Genomic DNA, 25,907 nt, shown 5'->3' with positions numbered 1-25,907 from the left:
ACTTTAAAAAATATATAAATATAGGATATAATGGTTTAGGGATTGAGGACGAGGTATAAAGCAGCCACTATAGGGAGCTTTAGAGTAATATTGCTGTGGTTGAGGTTGTTAATTGTGAATTTACGAGAATAATCAGTCTGTGTGGATATCTTATTTTCTTCAGAACTCCACTGCTCTGTTGCAGTCATGGAGAAGGCTAGCTGGAGTTTTGCTAGGAGAGTGTCATGAGAAACATTGAATTGCCTGTGAAGAGTCATTGTATTGATGAACTGTGAAATCTAAACTGGATAAACAAGAAAGTGAAAGTGGCAGGTTTCATAAATACTGGTCTCATTAAGAGCTAAGAATTATCTTTACAAGTGAGTTTATTATATGTCTTTCTTTCTGCTTGCTTTTCATTTATGTCCGAAGACCAGAATTTGTACAGACTTAACCACTTGGAATCTCTTCTTCTACATAGGCAGTTTAAACCCACATTCTAGCCAAATGGATTGAAACACACACACACACACACACACACCCCCACCCACCCACACACACACACTCCCATCCTCCCCCCCCCCGCCCACCTGGTGGCCTATAGAGCTTATGAGTGTGATTTCAAATGACATATTTTAAAGTCTATTATCTTTAAAGTCTAACTTCCTTTGTTAACTTCTACTTTCTATGAATAGGACACAGGAAAATAATTTTCTCTGAAAATATCTGGATCTGTTTAGGCACTTTCTGTGAAATTGTGACAAGACCAAAACTTATTTTTCCTCAAAACCATTAAAAAACTTATTATCGGTACAGTCTTTTTGTAAAATGGTTTGGCAGATTCTTGTAAACAGGTAAATATACATTTACCGTAATGATCCAATAGTTCCACTCCTAGGTATTTAACTCAAGCGGGATGAAAACTTATAGTCATACACAGAAATGTATACTAATGCCAAAAACTGGAAGCACACCCCTATATATTGAACTGGTGAACTGATAAACTTTGGTACATATATATACACAGTGGAATACTATGTCAGTGCATGCAGTAACGTGGATATGGATGTCAGCTGCATTATGCTAAGTGAAGCCAGTCTCAAAAGGCCATGTATACTGGCTGATTCCATTTTAATGATATTTTGGAATGAACAAAACTAAAGGGCCAGAAAACTGACAAATAGTTGCCAGGAGTAGGGATGGTTTGACTACAAAGGGCATGAGAGTATTTTTTTGGGTGTTGTCTGTTGTCTGCGTCTGTTCTGTTTCTTGTCGTGGTGGTTACACGACTGTATGTGTTTTTCAAACTCAGAAATGTACACTTAAAGATGAATTTTAGTATGTATAAATTATACCTCAATCTGTCTACGGCCATGCTACCCTGAACAAGCCCGATCCCGTCTGATCTCGGAAACTAAGCAGAGTTGGACCTGGTTAGTACTTGGATGGGAGACCACCTAGGAAGACCAGGTGCTGTCAGTGTAAAAAATAAAAAAAATAAAGGATTGTAAACAGACAAGGTCCTTGCAATCTGTGAGGTCAACCAAGGGTGGTCTTGCTTAAAAAAAAAAAAAAAATATATATATATACACACACATATATATACACATATACATGTATGTGTGTGTGTGTGTATATATGTGTGTGTGTGTGTGTGTGTGTGTATATATATATAAAATCCAATCAAAGTTCTAGGCTATACATTACCATATTAAAAAGTACTTTGGAAAACTTAAGAAAATGTTTTGTTTTCAGATTTTGCTTATGTGATTTTTTGGGGGGAGGAGAGAAGAGTGGTAGACAAGGATCATTATCATTTATAAAGTTCTTTGAAGCTCTAGAAAACATGTAAGTGCTGAGTTTGTTTTCATTTAGCAAACATTCTTATCATATGTTTAAAAGAATGTCATGTTAGAATTAGTAGAGCCCATGAGACTTTATAAAGTGTCCTTGTTTTGTAGATAAAGAACTTGAAGACTAGGTTAGGTTAGCTAAAAGTCACACAGCTAGTTAGTGGAAGAGGTAGGTCTAGAATTTAAGGGTTGGATTACTAATTTGATTCTTGTTTTACTAAAACACACTTTTTATTCTGAGTTACTTCAGGATTATTTTTAATTCCTTTTCAGAATCTTTCACTTGTGTCATGCTAAAGCTGGAAACCACTCCCTTCCTGGTGGTAGGAAAGTCCTGTGTCTGGTTGATAATAGGAAGGCTGAATTTGAAAGATCCTACATAAATTTTGCTTAGATAGTCAACAAGGTTCGTTATAAAGACATTTTCTTCTTTGACTCTGAGAAACTAGATACTTAGTTTTGAAGTTGTCAGAGGCTACCAGTTAGAAATACGTTTTTGTAACTTGATTGCATTTAAAAAAAAATCTTTCAGGTTATCATGATTATTGGTTTTTTTGGGAAGGTAGAAAAGGTTTAAAAATAGTTCCTCTGTCTTATGTGGAGCACTTAGGTTACCTTAAGTAATGAGGATTTATCTTGTAAATACAGAGTCTGTTGTGAGGATGCACTGGAAACAGTCTTAATAGCTACCCCTTCAGGAAATGGAAACTGGAATGCCATTCAGAATGTAATAGCAACTTTAGTTGTCTTCTATCCTTGAGGCTCAGTTAACTTTTACTGTCCCTCTGTGTATAATAGTTTTATGTGTGCCTCTGGACACCAATTCTAGAACAAGGCTTACGGTTCCTGCCTCAATATCTCACGGTTCCTGCCTCAATATCTCAGAGATTTTGGTGGTATTGTAGGTATGGCAGACGAATCACAGAGCTAGCAGGTGGCCTGGTTTCTTTCTTGGTTTTAAAAGCTGTCTCTTTGGCCTGCAACCTTCCTGGGAGTTATTGCCTTTAAGTCATAGCCCCCAGCAGAACTGGCAAGTCGCTTTCTCTGTAAGGGAGCCCTACCCTCCAATAGTTCCTCTGTCTTACATGGAGCACTTTTAGTCCCTGTACTCCAGGGAAGCCAAACTCCCAGCTGCCACTGCCTGTTTCTGGACAAGGAGCCCAGTAGGCTCCTGGCTTCAGCACTGCTTACCATTTTGCATTTATGTTCCCTGTCACTATTTATATTATTTTTTGAGGCAGCTATGCATTTTTTATTTATATATTTGATACATTTATATATTAATTATTATTTGGGTGAATATACTGCACTGTCTTGACTAGAGCCATTTTAATCTTTCAAAGCTATGGTTTCTCATATTTAAAATTGGAATTATAGCTACTACCTCTTGGTGTTCCTTTGTGCTTATGAAATGAAATTATATATGCACTTGTATTTATATTTTCAGAACACTGCTGTCATAGTAAGTGATGTATATATAGACATATAGAGAGAGTAGTTATTATATTTTCAAGTGAGTCCTGTAATTCCTTCTTTGTTTAGAATGTGTGTGTATCCCAAACACTTGTCAATCAGTATTTGAAATTTCTGCAGATGTGTCTGGGCATTATGGCGTGTTTTGAGGCTTTGGGGTTTGACATTTAAATCTAATTTTAATCTCTGTCTTAATGGTCTTAATTGGAGGTTTTTCAGGATGAACTGCAAATTTTTTTTCAATATAATGAAATGCTGAAGTGCTTTATTCTTTGTATTTGTTGTATTTTAGAAATATTCAGGTAATTGATATTCTTTTAAGCTCTATTGCATATACTTTTCTATTAGCTACTAATCAAAAAAGTTAGTGCAGTATGTATACAGATGTGGAAGTTGTAGTGGAGTGAATTTTAAGTCAAGAAAAAGGAATGTAATAGTGTGCATAAGGGAGGAAATAAGATGGTGTTTGAGAGAGAGGTCTTGGCTTAGACAACCATAGTTATGGTCGAGGTAAAGGCCCTCTTTGGAAAAGAAGAATCAGGAGGAGGAATAAAATATTTAAAGAAAGACTTCTAACTTGTGTGTTTAAGTTATAACTAACATGCTTGCGTATTATAACTTCTAAAGCCTTCACTCTGGTGAGTTAAACTTTCCTTATGAATTTAGAAGCATAAATTAAAAAATTTTTTCCTTTTAAAATAGAAACGTCAAATTATTCTTGGATTTGGGGTTTGAATTAGTGGAGGCATGAGTCGTGTAGATTATCGTCTACTACTATTTTTTAGGGAAGCCTAAGGTATTATCCTGCTCTTTAGAGATGTGTCTAAGAAGATTGTGCTTGCTGATAAATGATCTTGCTTCCTTTTTTCTTCAGTTGAAATAATAAGACATATTACTTCCTTTTTCTTCTTATATCAAGCCCTGAGTACCCTGAGTATGTCTCTGCTTTTATTTTTGTCTTATATCATGAACGGTTGTGTGCATATAGGTGTTTGGAACCATGAAAATGTATTATCAAGTAAGAGGCATGGCACAGTACCATTTAGGGTTTCAAAGTTAATCTACCAGTCAGTCAGTCAGTCAGTCAGTCACGAATGAGAACTAACTCAATATGCCAACCCATCATGTAGCCATTTTCAGATAAGTGTTTCTGAGAGGACCCATATAGTGACTGTTACAGGCACTTTGGTACAAGGTTTTATAAAGTTCTTAATTGTTATGCATTTCTCCCCAAGCTGAAACGTGTGTGTGTGTGTGTGTGTGTGTGTGTGTGTGTGTGGGTGTGTGTGGGTGTGTGGGTGTGTGTGTGTGTGTTTATATTTCTGGCCAAGCTGAAACGTGTGTGTGTGTGTGTGTGTGTGTGTGTGTGTGTGTGTGTGTGTGTGTGTGTGTGTGTTTTTAAAGACTTTATCTCTTTACCTGTCAGAATCTATGGTGGGATTCTGGAATGTTTGATTAGGAGATGCGTTAGGATTCTGACCTAGATTCTTTCTAGTATGAGGAAGTAATTAGACACTATATGTCATAGTAACTGCTAAAATTTTACTTTTTCCTTTTCCAATAGTTTTCTCTTTCTCTTTTCAGTATGAGATACGAAAGCATCAACATTTAAAAAATTTTCATGTTGAGAAATAACTGATATATGTGGTACAACTGTCATATCAAAACAGATCAAGAGGCTTTAATCTTTTGCCATTAATGCTTCTGTTGTATTGACCAATGAGCTTCCTTTTATCTGTTTGCCACGTTGGATCTTAGTGAAGCAGTGTGGTTTGGTGGAAAGAAAACAGGATTTGAAATCAGGGCTTGAAGCCCTATGTCAGTTTATTAGCTCTGTGGCTTGGACGTTTTTGAGATTGTTCCCCTTATAAATAATATGAAAAGAATAATGATATCTGTCTTACAGAATTGCTACAGAGCAATTAAAGCATAGCAATTAAAGTTTACAATTAACTGATTAAAATTAAATAAAAATACTTTGTAAACTATTACATACTCTTTTGAGTATTATAGTGTTTTTCATTTGGTACATTTGTTGTATTTTAGCAAAATAACACTGTTTTCAAAGACTGTCATCATTTGGGTTAAAAGACTGCCGACATTTGGTTTGATGTGTCATTTTCATTTAGGGTGAATATCCTTAAGTTTTTATCTGCCTTTATACTTTCCTTAATAATAAATTTCTTTACTGTATGAGGATTCCTCCTTTGCCAAAGTTAGAAATTGGTTAGGCTTTATCATTACACCCTGCTTCACAGTGTTATGAAAATAAGGGCTTTCTGGAGGCCATGCTGGGATCTAGCTTTTCTTGAAGTCACTGGTTCTTAATGGGGTCAGTTCCCGCCTATAAGTTGTTTGGATCTTTGAGGGTGCACTTTTGTTATCCACAATGATTAGGTCGGAGTGGTTGCAGCATTGGCATTCAATAAGCAGGAGCCAGGAATTCCATACATCCCACAAGGTATGAGACAGTTCTGCATGATGTTTGAACATTCCCCAGACCTTGTTGTAGATGAAAAACCTGTTTGTACTTATCTGATTCTAATTCTGTTTTACATTTAAACACAAAGCATTTTTTGCATGGTTTTAAAAGACACTAAATTTTCCAGGAATGCAACTGCTTACTCAGTGCAAATTGTACTTGGTTTTGTTTTGTTCAGAACTTTTATAAGACTTGTTCACTGTTTCAGAAAATCATGTTACCAATGGCATTGCCCCTTATAGTATCTGATTTTCCTATACAACTCTTTGTGTCAGTGTACATTTGTATCTGTCTCATTCATGGCATTTCTGTGTATAGGTGCAAGTGTCTATGTCCTTAATATGAATTCTAGGATGTTTATACTTGAGCATTTACATATTAACTATTTTATTAAAAATTATTTTTCTTTTTATTAAGCATATCTTAATTTTTTAAAACCGAAGATAGGTAAGTTACCTGCTTGCGTTTCATTTCAGGTTTATGCTCTTAAGACAAACTTTTTTTTAGTAGGGTTTCAGGATGGAGCTTGTATTTAATGGAAGTCTGTGTTGCTTTTCCAGGGAGAGAGAGAAGGTCCATGTTGACTACCTTACAGGTGTCTATCCTTTTTCTCTTCTTCCCTTTCTTTCCCTTCCCTCCCCTTTTTCTCTTCCTTCCTTTACTGTATTCCCTTCTCATTGTCAAGTACTTGATATGTAGATAAGAATATAGTACTGTATATGTAAGTAGTGAAGTATGTAATAAAACCAATACCTGTGAACTCATCACCCAGCTTAAGAAATAGAACATTACCAATATTGCTGGTATATTTCTCTTTGATTTCCATTCACCTGTCTCTCCACTAGGGATAAAAATATTCAAATTTTTGTTTTGGTTTTATTTATTATTCCCTTCCTTTTCTTTTATGTATTTTCCTTCTTGTATGCACTTCAAAAATATACTCTTTAGTTTTGCTTATTTTTTAGCTATAGAAATGGAACCCCATATATATATTCTTATTTGCTTTAGCTAATCATCATTTTTTAAAGATTCATCCATATTGATGTGTGTGTGTAACTGCGGTTCATTTTCTCAGAAATATATATTAATTGTATGACTACCATAATTTATCTTTCCTCCTGAATGTGGACATTTGTCGTTTTCCATTTTGTTGGCATTATAAACATATTCTTGCTTATGTCTTCAAGTGCACATGCACAAGCATTGCTCTACAATGGTGAATTTTAAACATTTTTGATAGTGATCCCCACACCTACATACACAGTTGGAAGAAAAATAAAAATCGATATTCACCCTTACTATGTGTGATGCACTCATCTTTTCCATCTATTTCTCTTTCTCTTTAAGTGCTGATTGTGACCTAAATGATTTCACAGTTGATTTTCACAGTTCAAAATAGTTGTCTTGATTCCCTTTGGAAAGCACATGTGTTGACCTGGCTTTCCTTTACCTATAGAGTGTGTCAGAGGGCAGCATCCCATGAGGTGATGCTCCTAGCTAAGCAGGAGCACTGCTTCCACACCTGGAAACATCTGGTTCTTAAGGTCAATGAAGTTTCAGGAAGGACTAAATTTGGATTCAGCCCTTTAGTACCTGCCATTCCTTGATGGAATGAATTCCCTAGGTATGCTCTAACTAAACATTTTGAGTCATGCCAGAGTCACACCATTCTCTGAGGGTGCAAGGGGCAGGATGGGATTGGTCGGGGCTTTCTATTGATATTTACTTTGATGTCAGACTTGGCTCCCCTTTTACTTATTTTGACCATAAACTGTATATTCTCAAAGGCTCATATCTTAATAGTTTATTCTTCAGTTTTTTGCGTACTTTCTAGTGTGCATATTCGGATATTTCAGATATTTCCTTTTATTTGAGTTCCTCATTATTCTATGTTCTGCTAGATAGCATGAATTTTTTGCTGAAGAAAAGTGAGTTGATTTACCTGGAACTTTATTTGACTTTAATCTTAACTAATTGTAAAGGTAGGCAAAGAAGCTACACGTTTTAACTCCGATTCAGTGTCTAATTATTAGAATATGTATGCAAACTAACTTTCGGCACTATGCTTTGAAACTCGGGGCGGAGGGGAGAATATTTGCACTTGTTCTTGATGACTCGTGCTGGGAGTCCTGAATAATAGGAGTAGGATCAGGAATAACCAAGGTAGTGGTTTATTTTCCTAATTTCATTTTTATGAGCATAGGATTTAAAAATTAGCAAACATTCATTTCAGTCTAGAAGTTGCGTTGTGGCTTGCATTATTGGTTTTTTTTTTTTATTTTGGTAAAATAGACATAACATAAAATTTACCATTTTAACTATTAAGTGTATAGTTTAGTAGCGTTAAGTACATTCACATTGTTGTGCAACCATCACCACTATCCATCTCCAGAACTTTATCTTTCCAAACTGAAACTCTGTACCCATGAAACAGTAACTCCCCATTCTCCCCTTCCCGCCAGCCCATGGCAACCATCATTCTACTTTATGTCTGAATTTGACTACTCTGAATATCTCATATACATCATGGAATCATACAATATTTGTCCTTTTGTGTCTGGCTTTATTTTACTTAGCATAATGTCTTTAAGGTTCATCCATGTTATAGCACAGGTCAGAACATTGCTTTTTAAGGCTGAATAATATTCCATTGCATGATATACCACCTCTTGTTTATTTGTTAATGTGTCAATGGACGCTTGGGTTGTTTCCATCTTTTGTGTGTTGGGAATAATGCTTTTGTGAACATTGGTGTACAGATATTTGTCTAAGTCCCTGCTTTTTCAATTCTTTTGAGTATATGTCCAGAAATGGAATTGCTGAATAATGTGGTAATTCTATGTTTAATTTTTCTGAGGAACTGCCATATGTTTTACTTTTTTTTAACATCCATAAATTTAGATGTATTTTTAATCAATAATTATAGCTCTGCATTATCATTTTAAAATTTTTTTTAATTTTTAATTTTTTAATTATGTTTATTGGGGTAACATTGGTTAATACAATTATATAATTTTCAGGTGTACATTATAATTTGACATCTGTATATTCCATTGTGTGTTTGCCTTATCATTTTTCATGGCTTTATATGATGTCAGGCCATGTGTGGATATGCCATTGTTTATTTGTAGACATTTCTGTTAACAGTTTTTGCTGTTATAAACAATACTGCAGCGATTCATTCATCAGATATTTACCGAACAACTACTTTGTGCTAAGCATACATAATAGCTCTTCTGTACATACGTATTTGCACACATTCATTTACTTATAAATTTTTTTAGAAGTAGGATTGTTGTGTCAAAAGGTAGGCATGTTTTGAAATCTGTTTGTTCTACTAAAAGCTTTTATATTGATAAACTATTGTTAGATACAGTCCGAATAATAGTAAACAGGGTTGCCAGATTCTCCCCTCGTATGTTATAAAACACTGAATACTATTGATCTTTTTAGTATGTGCCAATCTGAAATGATATCAGTTTGCATCTCTTTGGTTACTACCAGTGAAGTTGAGCATCTTGTGCTTATGATTTTATTTCTAGTTTGGTCCATTGCTGGAAGTCTTGCCCCACCTTGATCTTACCTTAATGTTGTTTTTTGCATATAACTGAGAGATTTCTAGAAAAGGTTTTTTGAAATAGAAATCTGTGTATGGATTGATTGCACCTGTATTTTGCACTAAATCTAATACAGTAAATAGTAAAAATGAGGTATGAAAGGTAGATAAGGAATTAAAACTTATTTTAACCTTTTTTTAAAAATGAAAATCTCACAGAGATCAAGGAAAACGACCAATATTTGCCATAAAAAAAAAGTACATATTGAACCTTTTGCTTTTTATTGATCTCTAAGGGTTAGGGGTGTATTTCTTTGTTCCTTGTTAATTTAGGTGAGATGGTAGATGAGAGAAATGATACACTACTCTTAGGAGATATTCTAGGATTTATTTGCTCTAAAAATTTCTTGCGTTATATGTCATTAGAGGTTATCGAAGTGGATGGTACTTCGATTTGTATTTTGCTCTTTGCCTTTGTAGTCGCTTTTGCCTTTCTAGTTTCTAAGTCACTTTAAGACCTTTGATGACTTTTAATCACTGTTCTGTTCTCTGTCCTGTTGCTATTTCTGGTCCCTGAATTTTTGTCTTCTCTGTACTTTCATTCTTTTCCTTGGTTCCTTTCCTCTATTTCAACTTGAGCTAGATAAGGATTGAAAGCATTTATTTCTTCTGGTTTTGAAGAAATTAATCATATTATGTGGTCTTTAATTTTTATGTACGGATACTTTCCAGCAATTTAGACTTCCTTAAGCTCTGAGTGCACAACTCCTCTGGACAGTTGAGTTTACTAGCCACTTGGATGATAGTGTATATGTAGACGAAATATTGTCATTTCACCTAAAATGTAATGTTAATAATGATATAATGATATGATTAAAATGTTGAACCTTGTGAACTTAATAGTAACTTTCCTTGTTACCTTAATGAAGTCATTTAAAGTGGCATATTTTTCATTTTGTAAATTTCGATGACCTCATATTTTATTGCTTCCCTTCCTTTAGATAGCATTTGCTTACATAGCAAATGGAAGAGCCAAAATATTTAAGCCAAACATCCGGTATCTTATCTGTTTTGTTCCTTTTACAAATATTTGCCTGGCACTGTTTTGGTCTTGAGGATACAATGAAGTCCCTCTTTTCAAGGAGGTTGCGAAGAAACTGGGTAATCGTATTTAAAGTCTCCTCATTTCACTTTGATGGGCCTTAAAATGCTCAAAAGTAAAAGGATCCAGTCTCTTAAATGCCAAATAAGTAAAGAAGAACTGTAAAGCCCATGGAAGGGACCCTGAATGAGTGAACTAGGTCAGTGCCTCTCAAAATTTTCCATGTGTATGAATCACCTGAGGATCTTGTTAAAATGCAGATTCTGATTCAGTAGGTCTAAGGTAAGGCCTGAGATTCAGCATTTCTTGCAAGCTTCCGGGTGATGACTATGCTACCAGTCTGTGAACCACACTTTAAGTAGCAAGGAATTAGTATATAATAAGAGAAAAAAATAGCCTGCTGCCATTTTGAGAAGAGTAGTTTGGAGCCATGTAGCACAGGCTTGGAGTTGTGAGTAGCACATCACACTTGGCCTTGGTGAAATGAAATTATAAGAGCTGTTAATGTTCGTATATTAAGAGAGGGTGTTAAGGACATAATCAACACCTGTTTTTTTGAATTGAGCTTGGATGGATGGTGCAGGGGTCTGAAACCTTTGAAAAGATACTAGTTGGTGAAAGAGACAAGAATCTTCAGATATGAGGACAGTGACTATCTAGTTAGATAAACAGAATTTCCAAGAGTCAAGTGTTGACTGGTAAGACTTAATTTGTAATTGAGAAGTTTTCCTCTTCTGTTTTTACTTTAACTGGCATAGTGATTCTAGTTTAAAAAAGTAAAAATAAGTCCTATATAAAAAAATAGATAATATACTTTTTTTCTATAGGCATATTCTGTGTGGGAAGTATGTCAAATTCAATGTCAAATTCAAAGTATGTCAAAAACAATTTCATTGTTTTCCAAGTCTGACTAAAGCTTAAATGTTGTGCTTAAGTTGTCCTTCTCTGATATGTTCCTCCAGTGGTGGGTACTTGGAGTGTAAATAACCTGGGAGTTCATTTATCTTCATAGAGTTAGCAGAAGACTCTTAATCTTGGAGGTGGTATAAAATGTCCAGTGGGTATTGAGCATTTATCCATAGGGAAAATTTGGCAAGCCAAATCTTAGAACCAACAACCTTTTATTTAATTCTGTGAATTCTCAATGTTTGTGTTTCCAGTTGTGTTTTTAGAAATTTAGAATTTTTTTCCTTTCTGGTACTATTTTAGAAATACTCTATATTCATATTTCATCTTTAATATAGCACCTAGCTTGCTCCAGTCCTAAGATATTGGGAAATTTCTGCTGACACCCATACTTTATTATGGCTCCTTCATTAGTATCATTGGAATAATTGTTTCCTTGAAAATAGTTACAATATAGTAAGGAGCTTTTTAGTTTATTTTGCTATAATGCAGGCAGAAATATGTGAAATGTAATCATGGACAAAACATAAATGTTGCCTTAATTATATTGGCATATTATGATCAAATACATATCAACTGTTTTCACTAGTGATATACCTAATGCAATTTCTGGCATATTTGAAAAGCATTTGCTACACTTATTATTTCTCTGTGGGTGTATCTTTTTTTTTGGTATGTGTTTAGTTCTCTTAGCTCAACTGTTAAAACTGAAAGTTCCCATCTGATCTCAGAAGCTAAGCAGGGTTGGGCCTGGTTAGTACTTGGATGGGAGACCACCTAGGAATACCAGGTGCTGTAGGCATTAAAAAAAAAAAAAACAACCAAAAAAAAGAAAGTAAAAACATCAGAAGTGTTATAGCCTGTTTTAGAGTCAGTCCAGTGAAGCAATGAAGTGAAACACATTGTTGGCTAAAAATACATTTTGAAAATTACATCTGAAATTATTTTGTTAGAGCATCTATTGGAAATGAAATTCAGCTGTTCTTATTCTGCAGGTTATTTTTAAACATTATTATATGAAAGTAGATGTCTATACAAAATAAGTTTCTAATGTCTTTCAGTTTTTAACTAATTTTTCCTTAGAACCATATAAGCCTTTATATATTCTGAGTATTGAATGAATATGTAGAATGTTAGAAGTAGAATTTTAGAGCTCGTGTGAATCTTATAGACACTAGAATTTCTAAAACGAATTTTAGATTATTTACATAGGGTTACAGCTTTTGATTTTGACTCTTCAGGGCAGCAGTCCCCAACTCTTTTGGCACCAGGGACCTGTGCTCCTATGAGAATCTAATGCCTGATGATCTGAGGTGGAGCTGAGGTGGTGATGCTAGTGTTGGGGAGCGGCTGCAAAGACAGATGAAGCTTCGCTTGCTTGCTGGTGGCTCACCTGCTGTGAGGTTGGGTTCCTAATAGGCCATGGACTGGTACCAGTCCAAGGCCGGGGGTTTGGAGACCGTTGCTTTAGGGTATTTCAAAAACAGCTACTACTGTCTGTCACATCATCTCATTTTAACACCAAAAAAATAAGAAGGACAATCATAGTAAGCACATTTGGTTAACTTTATAGCCACTTTTGGTCATGGCTGTCACCTGTTCGAGGATTAGATTTTAGGAACCATTCTCTAATACAACTCTGGCCTTTTAAGTTTAGAATCCAGGTCTTCTGTTAGACTCCTAACCCAAAATTTTGATCCACTCCTCTCAGTCTTTGTCACATGAGACTTAGGCTCAGAGAGTTTGTGCTTTAATTAAGATCATATGGACAGTAAGAAGTAGAGCTGGAAGTTGAGTCCCCATTACCCAACTCCCTTTTTAGTGAAGTCTGTACATTCACTTCCATGTAATTTTAACCCACTCTGTCAGCCCCTGTTCAGTTGTAGAGTTAGAAGTATAAGGGATTGAAAGAATGTCTATATTTAGCATTTTCTTTCCTTGAAAATTTCAGATTTGGGCCTTAAGCAACTTCTTCCAGGGAAGAAGGCCCCTGCAGCTGCTGTTGCAACTGAAGATCTTGATCCACATCCATAGATCGGAATATTGGTGGGCCAACTATCCTCAGACACCTTACTTAGGACAGGTAAGTGAAAGAGATAATTAGTAATGGTAAGAAAAGTAGAATGAATGCTAATGTTCTTCCTTCCTGTTTCTTGTTAGAGGCAAACAGCTGACTGCCTTTAGAAATTTAACTCTGGTTAAAACAAAGCAGTTGAAATCTTAAGTATGTGGAGCTAAACATTTTCTTGATTGTAAGATATGTGTCAAAATGTTAACAGTAGTGAAACTTACCATGATTTTTTTCTTTCTCTTTTTGTGCATTTTCCAAAGTGTATTCATTCATGAGCTTGTGTTAGTTATCTATTGTTGCATAACAGACCAAACTTAGTCTTTTAAAATATACCAATTACTTATTTTGCTAATATATCTGCAATTTGGGCAAGACTCTCTTGGTGGGGACAGCTTGTCTCTGTTAACCTGTGGTGTGACATAGGGTAGCTGGAAGGGTTGGGGTGGCTCAATGGCTGCAAGCTAGACTCATTTGAAGGTTTACTCACTCAAGTGTCTGATGGTTAATGCTGGGTGTTGGTAGGGACCTCAGCCTGGGCCATCAGTCAGAACACCTACACATGACCTCCCCTTTTGGCTGCTTGGCTTCTTCACAGCATGGTGGCCGGTTTCCAAGAGAGCATCCCAGAGAGCAAGGGGAAGTTGCATGGCATATTCGACTTAGTTTTGTAAGTCGTATAGTGTTACCCTGCTCTTTTCTATTGGTCGAGGTCATTATAAAGGTCCACCCAGGTTTAGAGGATGGGGTGGACATAGACTCACTCCATCACTTGAAGGGAAGAGTGTCCACATTATAGGAAGAGCATATGGAATGGAATCTGCTATTGTAGCCATCTTTGGAAAACATAATCTGCCACAGTTTGTGTTACTTGAAGTATATAAATAATATGTATGATATGTGAAAAAGGAGTATTTGCAGAAAATTATGATGTATGAGTCCAATAAGAATTTTGTGTGCTCCTCTTGTCTAGTGAAGTATATTGAAAATAAGAGGCTGAAACAGGAAGAACTGAAATAGATTGAATTTTCTATTGTATCAACAAAGCTGTAATCAGAAGTAGAGACAAAAACTTATAAACAAGATGCAAAGTAAGATTTGTAGTTTGAGATTTGGTTTTAAGAAAATACTACTTATTTTTTTAAGTCTACTTGTTTTTTTCCCCTTGTTTTAATAATTTGAGAATTATTTGGGAAACTTGTTTCCAATACATATGATAGATTTGAGAAACTAGTGCCAGTATTATTATATATATCAAGTTCGTTTTTTCTGTCTGCTTTTTATATGAAAACTATAATCTTTTTTTAGTATTGTACCATTTTCCCTGCTACACTTCTGGTAAATATTGAAAATTTTTTATTTAACGAGACAAGAAAACTTGGAAAGTTGTAGAATTTGGTTGTCTTATTGATTATACTTACCCACCAATTATAAATTGCCTGTGACAGGTTTGAATATAGCTATTACTTAATTTCTGGATGTAATGGAATAATAATATTAGATAGTCCTCTAAGCATTACATGGAGATGTGGTCCATTCACTATTGCTGAGAAATAAGCTCTAGGGAGTGTCTTATTATCTATTAGACCCAGAAAATTTTCTTGCTGTCTAGATGCTTTCCCATTTCTAGGTGATTTGCATTATAATTAGCCTACTCATTCCCCATTCCTCACAGGTAGGTAGATATTTTACAGTGGAAAATGACTGAACCAGGTATTGTGATAATAGAGTAATCTGCTCTTAACTGTGAATAATCAGAATTGACTGAGTTTGCAAAACAATATATTTTAGTTCAAAAGGTACAATAATTGAGAAAGCTGTTTTTTGTTTTTTTTGTTTTTTTTTTTACATTTGAAAACAAAATGAGATGTTTTCTGGTAGACATATATTGGGAATGATGATGATAGGTAGTGTAAAACAGTGTATCTTAAATAACAACCCAAAATATATACATACACACACTCGCACAAACATATAAAACTTTCAAGCAATTAACTTGCCTTCTTTTTTGTTTTAAGCATTTTATTTTTTTGGCCCACTATTGCTGTTACAAAGTCCAAGTAGGTCAATTGCTGATAACATTTTTTCCAGGTTTATTCACTGCTTTATCTTGCCTCCCTTCTACAAGGCCTGTGCCTGACGGGATAAAAATTCCTTAGGTGAGTGAGACATTGCTTTCTGACTGGTCTTAGCAAAACACTTTAAGCTTTTTCCTGTTTGATGATGTTAGCTGTGGGTTTGTCATGTGTGCCCTGTATTATGTTGAGGTGTGTTCCCTCTATTCCCTCTTTGCTGAGATTTTTTTTTTTTTTTAAATCATAAATAGATGTTGGATTTTGTCAAATACTTTTTCTATATCGATTGATATGATCATGTGATTTTTATCCTTCACTTTATACGGTAGATCACATTAATTTGGTTTGTGGATATTGAACCAGCCACCTTCTGTCCTGGGAATAAATCCCACTTGATCATGGTGTATGATCTTTTTAAAGTATTGTCGAATTTAGTTTACTAATATTTTCTTGAGGATTTTCGCATCTATGTTCGTCAGAGATATTGGTCTAGGGATATTGGTTCTTTTTTCGTAATATCCTTGTCTGGTTTTGGAATCAGGATAATACAAGCCTCATAAAATGGGCTTGGGAACCTTCCTTCCTCTTCAGCTTTTTGGAATAGTTTGAAAAGGATAGGTGTTAATTCTTCTTTGAGTGTTTGGTAAAATTCACCTGTGAAGCCATTTGGTCCAAATTTCCATTTGTTAGGTTTTTTGATTACTGAATGGATTTGTTAATTGTAATCAGTCTGTTTATATTTTCTATTTCCTGATTCAGTCTTGGAAGAGTATGTTTCTAGGAATTTCTCCATTTCTTCCAGATTGTTCAATATGTTGGCATATAATTGTTCATACTATTTCTTTATAATCCCTTCTATTTTAGTGGTGTTAGTTGTCACTTCTTTTTTTCCCTGGTTTTATTTATTTGGGTTCTATCTCTTGTTGAGTCTGGTTAAAGGTTTATCAGCTTTGTTTATCTTCTCAAGGAACCAACTTTTGGTTTCATTAATCATTTCAGTTGTTTTTTTACACACTTTTTTATTTATTTCCACTCTGATCTTCATTATTCTCTCCCTTCTACTCACTTTGGGCTTTGGTGTTATTCTATTTCTAGTTCCTTTAGCTATAAGGTTAGATTTTTTGAGATATATATATTTTTAATTTTAATTAGTTTCGAGAGTATAGTACATTGGTTAGACATCTATATAGTTAATAAAATGATCCCACCAAATGCTCCCTCCTTCCCCTGACCCCCCACCTAGCCAATGTATTAATGCTAATTGCATTACCTATGCCATGCTCCCCATCCCCGTGACCATCCATAAGCTATTAATTTGTACTTCTTTAACCCGTCACTCCATTCTCCCAGCTCCCCAAACCCCCCACCCCTCTGTCAGTCACCAAATTGTCCACTATATCTGTGAGTCTGTTTTTGATTAGTTTGTTCTTTTTATTCCTTAGATTCCGCATGTAAGTGAAATCATATCGTGTTTATCTTTCTCTATCCAACTTAAATACCTTCTAGGTCCATCAAAGCGATATCTTTTTCCATCCCTTTCCTTTTTATATGTAGGGGTCTTGTTTTCTTATCCTTTCAGCCACTCTGTCTTTTGGTTGGAGCACTTAATTCTTTTCCATTTAAGGTACTTATTGATGGGAATGTAGTTGTTATAGTTCTTTATTCCTGTTTTTGATAATGTTTTTCCTTCTTAAAGAAGTCCCTCCAACATTTCCTGTAATACGAGCTTGGTAGCAACAAACTCTTTTAGCTTATTTTTGTTTGGGAAGCTCTTCGTCCTTTAACTCTAAATGATAGCTTTACCGGATAAAGTATTCTTGGTTGTAGATCCTGGGTCTTCATCCTGTCGAATATTTTTTGCCAAGCTCTTCTGTCCTGCATAGTTTCTTTTGAGAAATCAGCTGCCAGTCTTATGGGTGTTCCCTTAAAAGTAATTATCTGTTTTGATGCTTTTAATATTCTTTCTTTGGATTTAACCTTTGGCATTTTAATTATGAAGTGTCTTAGTGTGGGCCTCTTTGGATCCCTGATTTTTGGAATTCTCTGAGCTTCCTGGGGTTTTATGTCCATTTCCTTCACCAGGTTAGGGAAGTGTTCCATCGTTATTTCTCAAACAGCTGTTCAACATTTGATTTTCTTCAGTTACACCAAACAGACGAATATTTGGAGCCTTAATAGTATCCCATATCCTCCTTAAATTGATTTTATCCCGTCCTCTATATTGGTTGTTCGATCCTCTTCTTCATCCACTCTTTTAATTCCCTCTAATATACTCTTTATCTCAGATGGTATATTCTCCATTTCTTACTGGTTACCTTTTATAATTTCCATTTCCATTTTTATGTTTTTTATCTCTTTGTTGAAGTTCTCACTGAATTTATCTACACTTCCCAAAAGTTCATTGAGCATCTTGATAACCAGTGTTTTGAATTCCACATCTGTTAGATTGCTTGACTCCATTATTTCTGGATCTCTGTTCTATTCTCTCATGTGGTTTCTGCTTCTTTGTCTTCCCATTTTGACTGCCTTTCCGTGTCTGTTTCTATGTACTAGGCAAAGCTCCTAAGTCTCCTGGTCTTATTACTGTGAATTTGTGAAGAAGGTGTCCAGTGGCACAGTCCTGAGAGGGATCTAGCTGCAGGCCAAATTTAGCCCAAGCCTCTACTCCTCTGGAGCCACCTGTTAAGATTCAGAAAGCAATCCACAGATGATGAACTTATAGTTGCTTCAAAAGGCTACACCAGAAACCGAGGCCAGCTGCCTTCTCTAGTGTGAGTCTCAGCAAGGAGCACCTGACTCGCTTAGGATATACCTAGATGTGGCTTGGGTGGAGCCGTGAGTTAGGGTAGGTGGGGTTCCAGGGAATCCTCTGGGCGGAGTGACCTCTGTTATCCAGTTTGATGACGTCACAGCTATGGCGGTGCTGTGTCTGGTGCAATGGTAGAGGGGAGATCTCAACAGGGAACAATGGATACCGCTAGCACTTCTGTACCGTTGGAGTCTCGCCTAGGCCCTCATTCTGACAATATCTCCCTGTAAATCTCTGGTGCCCCCTGTGCGCAGCCAAATTGGCACTGGTGCTCAGAGTGAGCAGGTCCATCACCGTGAAAATTCGCTCATGGACGCGGCCCCTTTAAGAGGCGTCTGCTGCTGCCACAGCCGCTGCCGCATCCGCTGCCGCAGCCACTGCTGCAGCCTCCGTCTCACTCAGCCACTCAAGACCGGGCATCCCCGCATCCTTGCCCCGTCCTACCTTCTGCTGTTGCAGGGTGATTTCTTGGATTTCTCCCTAGTTGTATAGCTTGTTCATCCCAGGTGATTCTTCCTTGCTGCTGCTCCTTGTTTCCGTCACAACTTTGATTTGGTCGCCAGAGGGATGAACAGAGCCTCTATCATCTACGCCATTTTATTTTCCGAGATATTTCTTGTTTCTTGAGGTAGGCCCATAGAGCTATGAATTTCCCTCTTAGGACTGCTTTTGCTGTGTCCCATAGATTTGGGGGTTATTTTGTTTTCATTTGTCTCAAGGTATCATTTGACTTCTTCCTTGATCTCATTGTTTAGCAGCATGTTATTTAGCCTCCATGTGTTTGTATGTTTTCAGTTTTTTCCTCATAATTCTACTTTCATGTCATTGTGGTTGGAGAAGACACTTGATATGATTTCAGTCTTCTTAAATTTATTGAGACTTGCTTTGTGGTCTCACATGTGGTCTGTCTTGGAAAATGTTTCATGTGCAATGAAAAGAATGTATATTCTGCTGCTTTGGGGTATAATGCTCTAAAAGTATCAATTAAATTCATCTGGTCTAATTTATCAATTAAGGCCGCTGTTTCCTTCTTGATTTTGTCTGGAAGATCTATCCATTGATGTCAGTAGGCTGTAATGTCCCCTATTATGACTGTACTACTGTCCATCTCTTCCTTTATGATTGTTAGTATTTGTTTTTACGTATTTAGGCGCTGCGCTTTTGGGAGCAAAAATGTTTACAAGGGTTATATCCTCTTGGTGGATTGATCCCTTTATCATTATGAAATCTGTATGTCTTTTATAATAGCCTGTTTTAAAGTCTATTTTGTCTTATATAAGTATTGCTACCCTAAGCTTTTTCGTTTGTTTCTGCTCGCATGAAATAAAATTTTCCATCTTTTTCCTTTCAGTCTTTGTGTGTCTTTCAATCTGAAGTGGGTCTCTTATAGACAGCACATGTGTTGGTCTTGTTTTCTTATCCATTCAGCTACCTTGTATCTTTTGATTGGAGCATTTAATCCATTTACATTTAAAGTGATTATTAACAGTTACATAGTTATTGACATATTATTATTCGTATTTGTGTTCTCTTTTCCTTCCTACTTCTTAAAGAAGTCCCTTTAAAATTTCTTGAAATACTGGTTTGGTGGTTTTAAATTCCTTTAGCTTTTCTTGCCTGGGAAGCTCTTTATCTCTCTCCTTTGATTCTAAATGATAGCCTTGCAGGATAGACTAATCTTGGTTATAGGTTCTTACTTTTTGTCACTTTTAATGTTTTGTGCCAATCCCTTCTGGCCTCAAAGCTTCTGTTGAGAAATCAATTGACATTCTTTTGGGATCTCCTTTGTAGGTAACTAACTGCTTTTCTCTTGCTGTTTTTAAGATTCTCTCTTTGTCTTTAATCTTTGCCATTTTAATTATGATGTGTCTTGGTGTGGGCCTCTTAGGGGTTCATCTCGTTTGGACTCTCTGCTCTTCCTGGACTTGTATGTCTGTTTCCTTTGCCAAGCTAGGGAAATTTTCAGTCATTATTTTTTCAGAGAGATTCTCAAGCCCTTGCTGTCCTCTTCTTCTAGTATCTCTGTCATGCAAATGTTATACTTGATATTGTCTTAGAGCCTCTGTTGGTGGGTGAGTTGGGTGGGGCAGGGTCTCAGGGAGTCATCAGGGTGGGGTGAAAGGTGTTCACTAGACTAATGCAGATTCAGATTTGGCCAGTGGTGGGAGAGCTCAACACAGGAAAGTTGGCATTCACTTGTCAGCTGTGTGAGAGGAAGGCTCAACACAGGGACAGTGTTGTCTGTCTACCCAGCCCTTACCCTGAAGTCATACCCTTCAGTTTCTCCACTATGTCTCTGGTGCCTTCCAAGCTGCTGTCTCTCCACTGGAGCCTCGGGTGAGTGCTGGAGAGTGAGTGAGTCTGTGCAGGGGTCCCTTTAAGAGGATGCCTGGGTTTCCAGCAGCCTTCTGTCTAGCCAGATGGATGGAATGCCTGCTGATTTTCACAGCCAGATGTTGTGGGAGCTCTTCTTCCTGGCACTGGTGCTCCAGGCTGGGGAGCCTGGTGTGGGGTTGGGACCCCTTGCTTTTTAGGAGGGACCTCTGCTACTGCAGTATCTTTCCAGATTCACAACCACCATATGTGGATGTTAGTCCAGCCCATTTTGCGACTCCACTCCTATTACCAGTCTCAGCATGGAGGCATCTTTATATACTTAGTTATAGGATTTCTGTTCAGCATGTCTTCAGATGATTCTCCAGGTTGATTGTCTTATAATTCAGTTGTAATTTTGATGTGGTCATGGAGATATCGAGCCCATTGTTTACCTACTCTGCCATCTTGACTGGAACCTCAGAATTTTTTTCATTTTTATGGCTAAATAATATTCCATTGTATGTATATACCACATTTTATCCATTTCTCTTCTGATGGACACTTGAGTTGCTTCCACCTTTTGGGTATTGTGAATAATGCTGCTGTGAACATAGGTGTAGAAATATCTCTTTGAGCCCCTGCTTTCAATTCTTTTGGGTATATATACCCAGAAGTTGAATTGCTGGATCATGTAGTAATTCTCTTTAATTTTTAATGAATTGCCATACTATTTTCTATAGTAACTGCCCCATTTTACATTCCCACCCACAGTGCACAAGAGTTCCAATTTCTCCACATCTTCGACAATTGTCGTTTTGTGTATCTCATTGTGATTTTGATTTGTATTTCCCTAATGATTACTGATGTTGAGCATCTGAGCATCTTTTCATGTGCTTGTTGGCACATGAATTTTTATTATGTTACTTAGAATCAGATTCATACCTACACAGGTTGAGGGTGAGCTCAGGAGTTCATAAGCTTTATGGGGTGACTTTCCTGAGGACGGAAGGGGAAGGAAGAAAACAGTCGTGTTTGGCTTGCCCACTTGGAGGCGGGGCTCCAGTGAATAGGGAGGAAGGTTCCCGCAGGATTTTTACTTTGGAGGCTTTTCATTCTCAGACTCTCTTGCTGCTGCTGTTGCACCCACTACAGAAGACCCAGGGACTGAGACAGGAGAGTTTGAAGGGAAAGGAGAGGAGGGAAAAAATACTCCAGGGATTTCCCCCACTTTCTCTGAGCTTTAAGAGTTCCCTTTTTTGGCCTTGAGCCAGAGCTAGAGGGTTTTTCCTCTGTCTCTCTCTGCCTGCACCATAATAACTCACTTCTGGGTTTTGGGTTGTGCTGAATTCGGGCTGAGTGGATACTAGAAGGAAAACATGGTAAACTCGCAGCAAATCTGATAATACTTTGAATTCCGGTGTTCTTCCTGGATCCACCTGTAATATTTGCTCTTCAGAGTCTTCAAATAGCTGTTCATGCGTTCTGTAGAATGCACTTACAGTTCAGTGGAAGATAAAGGGAGATATGTGTTTACTCTGTTACCAAACTGGAGGTCTTCCCACAATTCTTGTTTTAATATTTTATTTTGATATAATTTTAGATTTACAGGAAGTTATAAAAAGAGGACAGAGTAGTTCTGTGTTCCTTGTACCCCATGTCCCCTAATGGTTACATCTCACGTAGCTGTAGCACAATACCCAAACCAGCAAATTAACATAATGCCAACTTTTTATTATGACACATTTCAAATGTACAGGAATGTTGAAAGAATAGTACATTGAACATCTGTATATCTCCCACTGATAATTCAATAACTTTAACATTTTGCCTTACTTGTTTTATGTTTCTAACGTGTGTATTTTTTTCTGTGAACCACTTGAAAATTGCAGACATTATGATATATCCCTAAATACGTAAGCATGCATCTTCTAAGATAAAAGACATTATACTTCAATAAACATTTATTTAATAAAAGCATATTATTTTCTATATAACTTCAATGCCAGTTATCATACCTAAGAATATTAACAACATGAATTTTTTGGACAGTAGTCTAGGGCTTTTGTTTTGAAGTATGTTACCAATTCTCGAAGGCTTATTTAAACTGTTATTCAGGGAGATGGCCCTCCCGATGATATGCTCTTGGTGATTATTTGGGTCTGCGTGTAATTTAGAGCCCAGGGAACTCCCTGATTCTATATTCTTATCCTCTGTCATTCTCTCCTCAGTTCAGTTTTCCCTCAGACTTCCTACCAGTCCTCTGAGCAGCTACTCATTACAGTAGTCCATATCAGGGGATTATACATAAGTCTGGAAGTAGGCAGTTGCTCATGTTGCTTCAGTGGCTCAACCAGTATTGGGGCTCATATCTTTGTGATTTGATTGGCTTTCATGGTCCTAAGATATCTGATACATCTCCAGCCTTCCACTCACGTTTAACAATGACGACAAAAGGTTCAGGCCAAGCAAAAGCTTTCCTATTAGTGCTTCTAACAAGTCACTTTGAATGTCTCATGAGCTAAAGTTAGGTTATATGGTCACCTCTAACTGTAGTTAGCTTTTCAGCCTCTATAATGAGAGGCAAGGAGGGAGAACGGCTTTTTGGGTAGCAAGTTAACAGAATCTGTCAAAATTATGTGATTGCATTCATTTTACTTCAAAAATGTATTCATTTTACTTTCCTACAATGTTCAGCATATAGGTGCTTTATAATTACATAATAACCTCTCACTGGGTACTGCAGGAAACAAAACGAATTTTAAATTTAGTTGTGAAAGTGAACTTTTGGTTATGAAAGCTGAAACTTGGCTTGAATTTTGGGACCTTAGTATAAATGGTATTGTGCTATGAATCTCAATTTTTTTCTGCTCAACACTGTTTTAAGATTTAAACATAAGCATAAATCTAATTTATAACTACTGACTGTTGTATAATATTCCATTGTATATTTCTACATTTTATTTATGCATTTCTCTAATAATGGATTTCTGTGTGTGGCTTGGAAACTACTAATACAAGTAGTACTGCTGTAAACTTCCTTATACATGTACTCTATGGCTTTGTGCAAAGGTTTCTCTGTAGTACATCTGAGGAAAGGCATTGCTGACTTATGGTCCATATACATACTTAATTTCACTAAATATTGCCAGATTGTTTTCCAGAATGGTTGCCTCATTTATACTCCCACCAGCAGTGTATTAAGGTTCCCATGTCCTTAAATCTTCACCAGTATTTGCTCTTATCCATCTGTTTAGTCTTTTCAATCTGATGGGTATAAAGTAGTATTTTGTTTTAATTGGCATTTCTGTGATTGAGAGTGAGGTTCTGTGATTGAGAGTAAGGGATGCTAAACTGCAACTGTAAAGAACTCTTTATTTACTTGATACCATTTGGGTTTCCCCTGCATATTGACTAAAAAATTACCCAGATAATACATATTTATTGTAGATGTCTTTGGAGATACAAATAGGCAAATATAAAAAGATCATCTAATACCCCCAATTCAGAGGTAATTGCTACTAACTTTGGCTATATTTTTTTGGTATTTAAATATTCGTACACATACAAATTCATATAAACATAACACAAATGTGTATTTTTATTTATTAATAGGATCATATACACAGTTTTGTCACTTACATTTTTCATTTCACAATAATTTATGGCCATTTTCCCATGCTGTTGGAAAATTTTCTACATCACTTTGTAATAGGTATATATCATTACATTTTATGGACTTAAGTTATTTAATCTTTTATGGGACATTTATGCTATTTTTGTTTTTTCTCTCATTAACAGTACTTTGGTGAACTGTTAATCAAGCCTGCATTTTAATTAAACAAAGCTATAGGGATTATGTTCTTGTTCCTTTTGTGAAACTGGGTTTATAGCAAGTTGCAGGCTGTCTATTTTCTCCTTGGATTCTAGGGCAGGTATTAATGCTTCATTTTATAAAGATGACGTCTAGCTCTTGATGTTCCAGGGCTGGAATGCAAAGATTTTTCTAGTTGGGCCTTATCCTTCTCTTTTTTCCACTTTGGCATGGCCAGGTTAGCTTAGAAGGATAGTGCAAGAGTGGACTTGAGCCTGCGTGTAAATGTCACTGTCCCCTCCGATAGAAGGGATGCTAAACTGCAACTGTAAAGAACTCTAAATTGATGATTTCGTTTTATTTTTCAAAATGTTAATAGCTTTTTATAATAAAAATAAGAATGTTCATTGAAAAACGTTTGAAATAGGGAAAACCATAATGAAAATAAAATTCCCATAATCCTTCTACTCAAAGAAAGATAACTGCTGTTACTATTTACATACTTTACCTTATATACTTTTAGATGCTTTTCTAGGCGGTGTGCCTGGGCTCACCAGAGCCAATAATTAAGGAATTATGCAAGCCCAAATCATTGGTAACTTGATATTGGCTATGGTGGCAGCAGTTACACCATGGAAATTGGCAAATGCCACAAGTCAAGGCTTCCCTCTCTGTGCCTAGTTCCATCCAGAACCAATTATTAGCATGCTACTGCATATATACTTTATATCAATAAATAGAGACCTACTTTTTTAATGGCTTCATAGAAGTCCATTGTATAGATCAGTGGTTCTCAGTGTGGTCCTTGGACCAGCAGGATCATTGTTAGCTGGGAATTTGTTAGAAATGCTAATTATTGGCCTCCACCCAGACCTGCAAAATCAGAAACTCCTCTATTGGGGCCCAGCAGTCTGTGTCTTACAAACACTTTAGGTGATTCTGATGCATGCTAAAGCTTGAGAACCACTGGTGTAAATTATCTGATTAGTCTGATGATTTCTATATGATAAATTTCTAGGTATATGTTCATTTAAGTCTTTAGATGCATATTGCCAAATTGTGTTCTAAAAAGGCTGTACGAGTTTTCATTCTCACCTGAAGTCTACATCAATTTCATTTTAGGTTCTCTTTCCATATAGAACAAAACAGCTATGTTAAAGGTCTCTTTTAGCTGTGTCTGTATCTATTTATCCATCCTAAAACTCAATTCAGTTTTATTATCTTCAACAATAAAGTACTTTAATGTTATTCACACTTTTAAGAAGAGGACAGTTAAAATGGAGGACGATGTTTTTGTCTGCAGAATACATCTAGCATAATGTGTGACTGTGCCTGAGTACCTACCATTAATACCTGTGTGAATAATTAGACCATGACTCTTTCCTTACCTCTGACTCGAAACACCACTTTAAAATGGATTAAGACCTGCTTTTTGTGAAAGTTGCTACTAATGGTGCCAAGCTGTTAGAAGTTGGTG

General features: G+C 36.3%; 1 protein-coding gene and 1 pseudogene across 13 annotated transcripts in view; both read left to right on the top strand.

Annotated features, from left to right (window-relative positions):
• NUMB (NUMB, endocytic adaptor protein) overlaps window positions 1–25,907 on the top strand; it is a 128,026-nt gene that overhangs the window by 18,353 nt on the left and 83,766 nt on the right. For all 13 annotated transcript variants that reach the window (XR_003044097.1, XM_015599699.2, XM_015599702.2 and 10 more), the window contains exon 2: window positions 13,303–13,434. The gene's annotated coding sequence lies outside the window, so the exon portion shown is untranslated. The remainder of the gene's footprint in view (window positions 1–13,302; window positions 13,435–25,907) is intronic.
• Window positions 1,343–1,461, top strand: LOC112473737 (annotated as a pseudogene).

Source organism: Pteropus alecto, unplaced genomic scaffold (genome assembly GCF_000325575.1).
Source record: "Pteropus alecto unplaced genomic scaffold, ASM32557v1 scaffold8, whole genome shotgun sequence".
Taxonomy (NCBI): domain Eukaryota; kingdom Metazoa; phylum Chordata; class Mammalia; order Chiroptera; family Pteropodidae; genus Pteropus; species Pteropus alecto.
The sequence above is the reverse complement of the archived record's forward strand: the minus strand, read 5'-3'. Positions and strand labels throughout refer to the sequence as shown.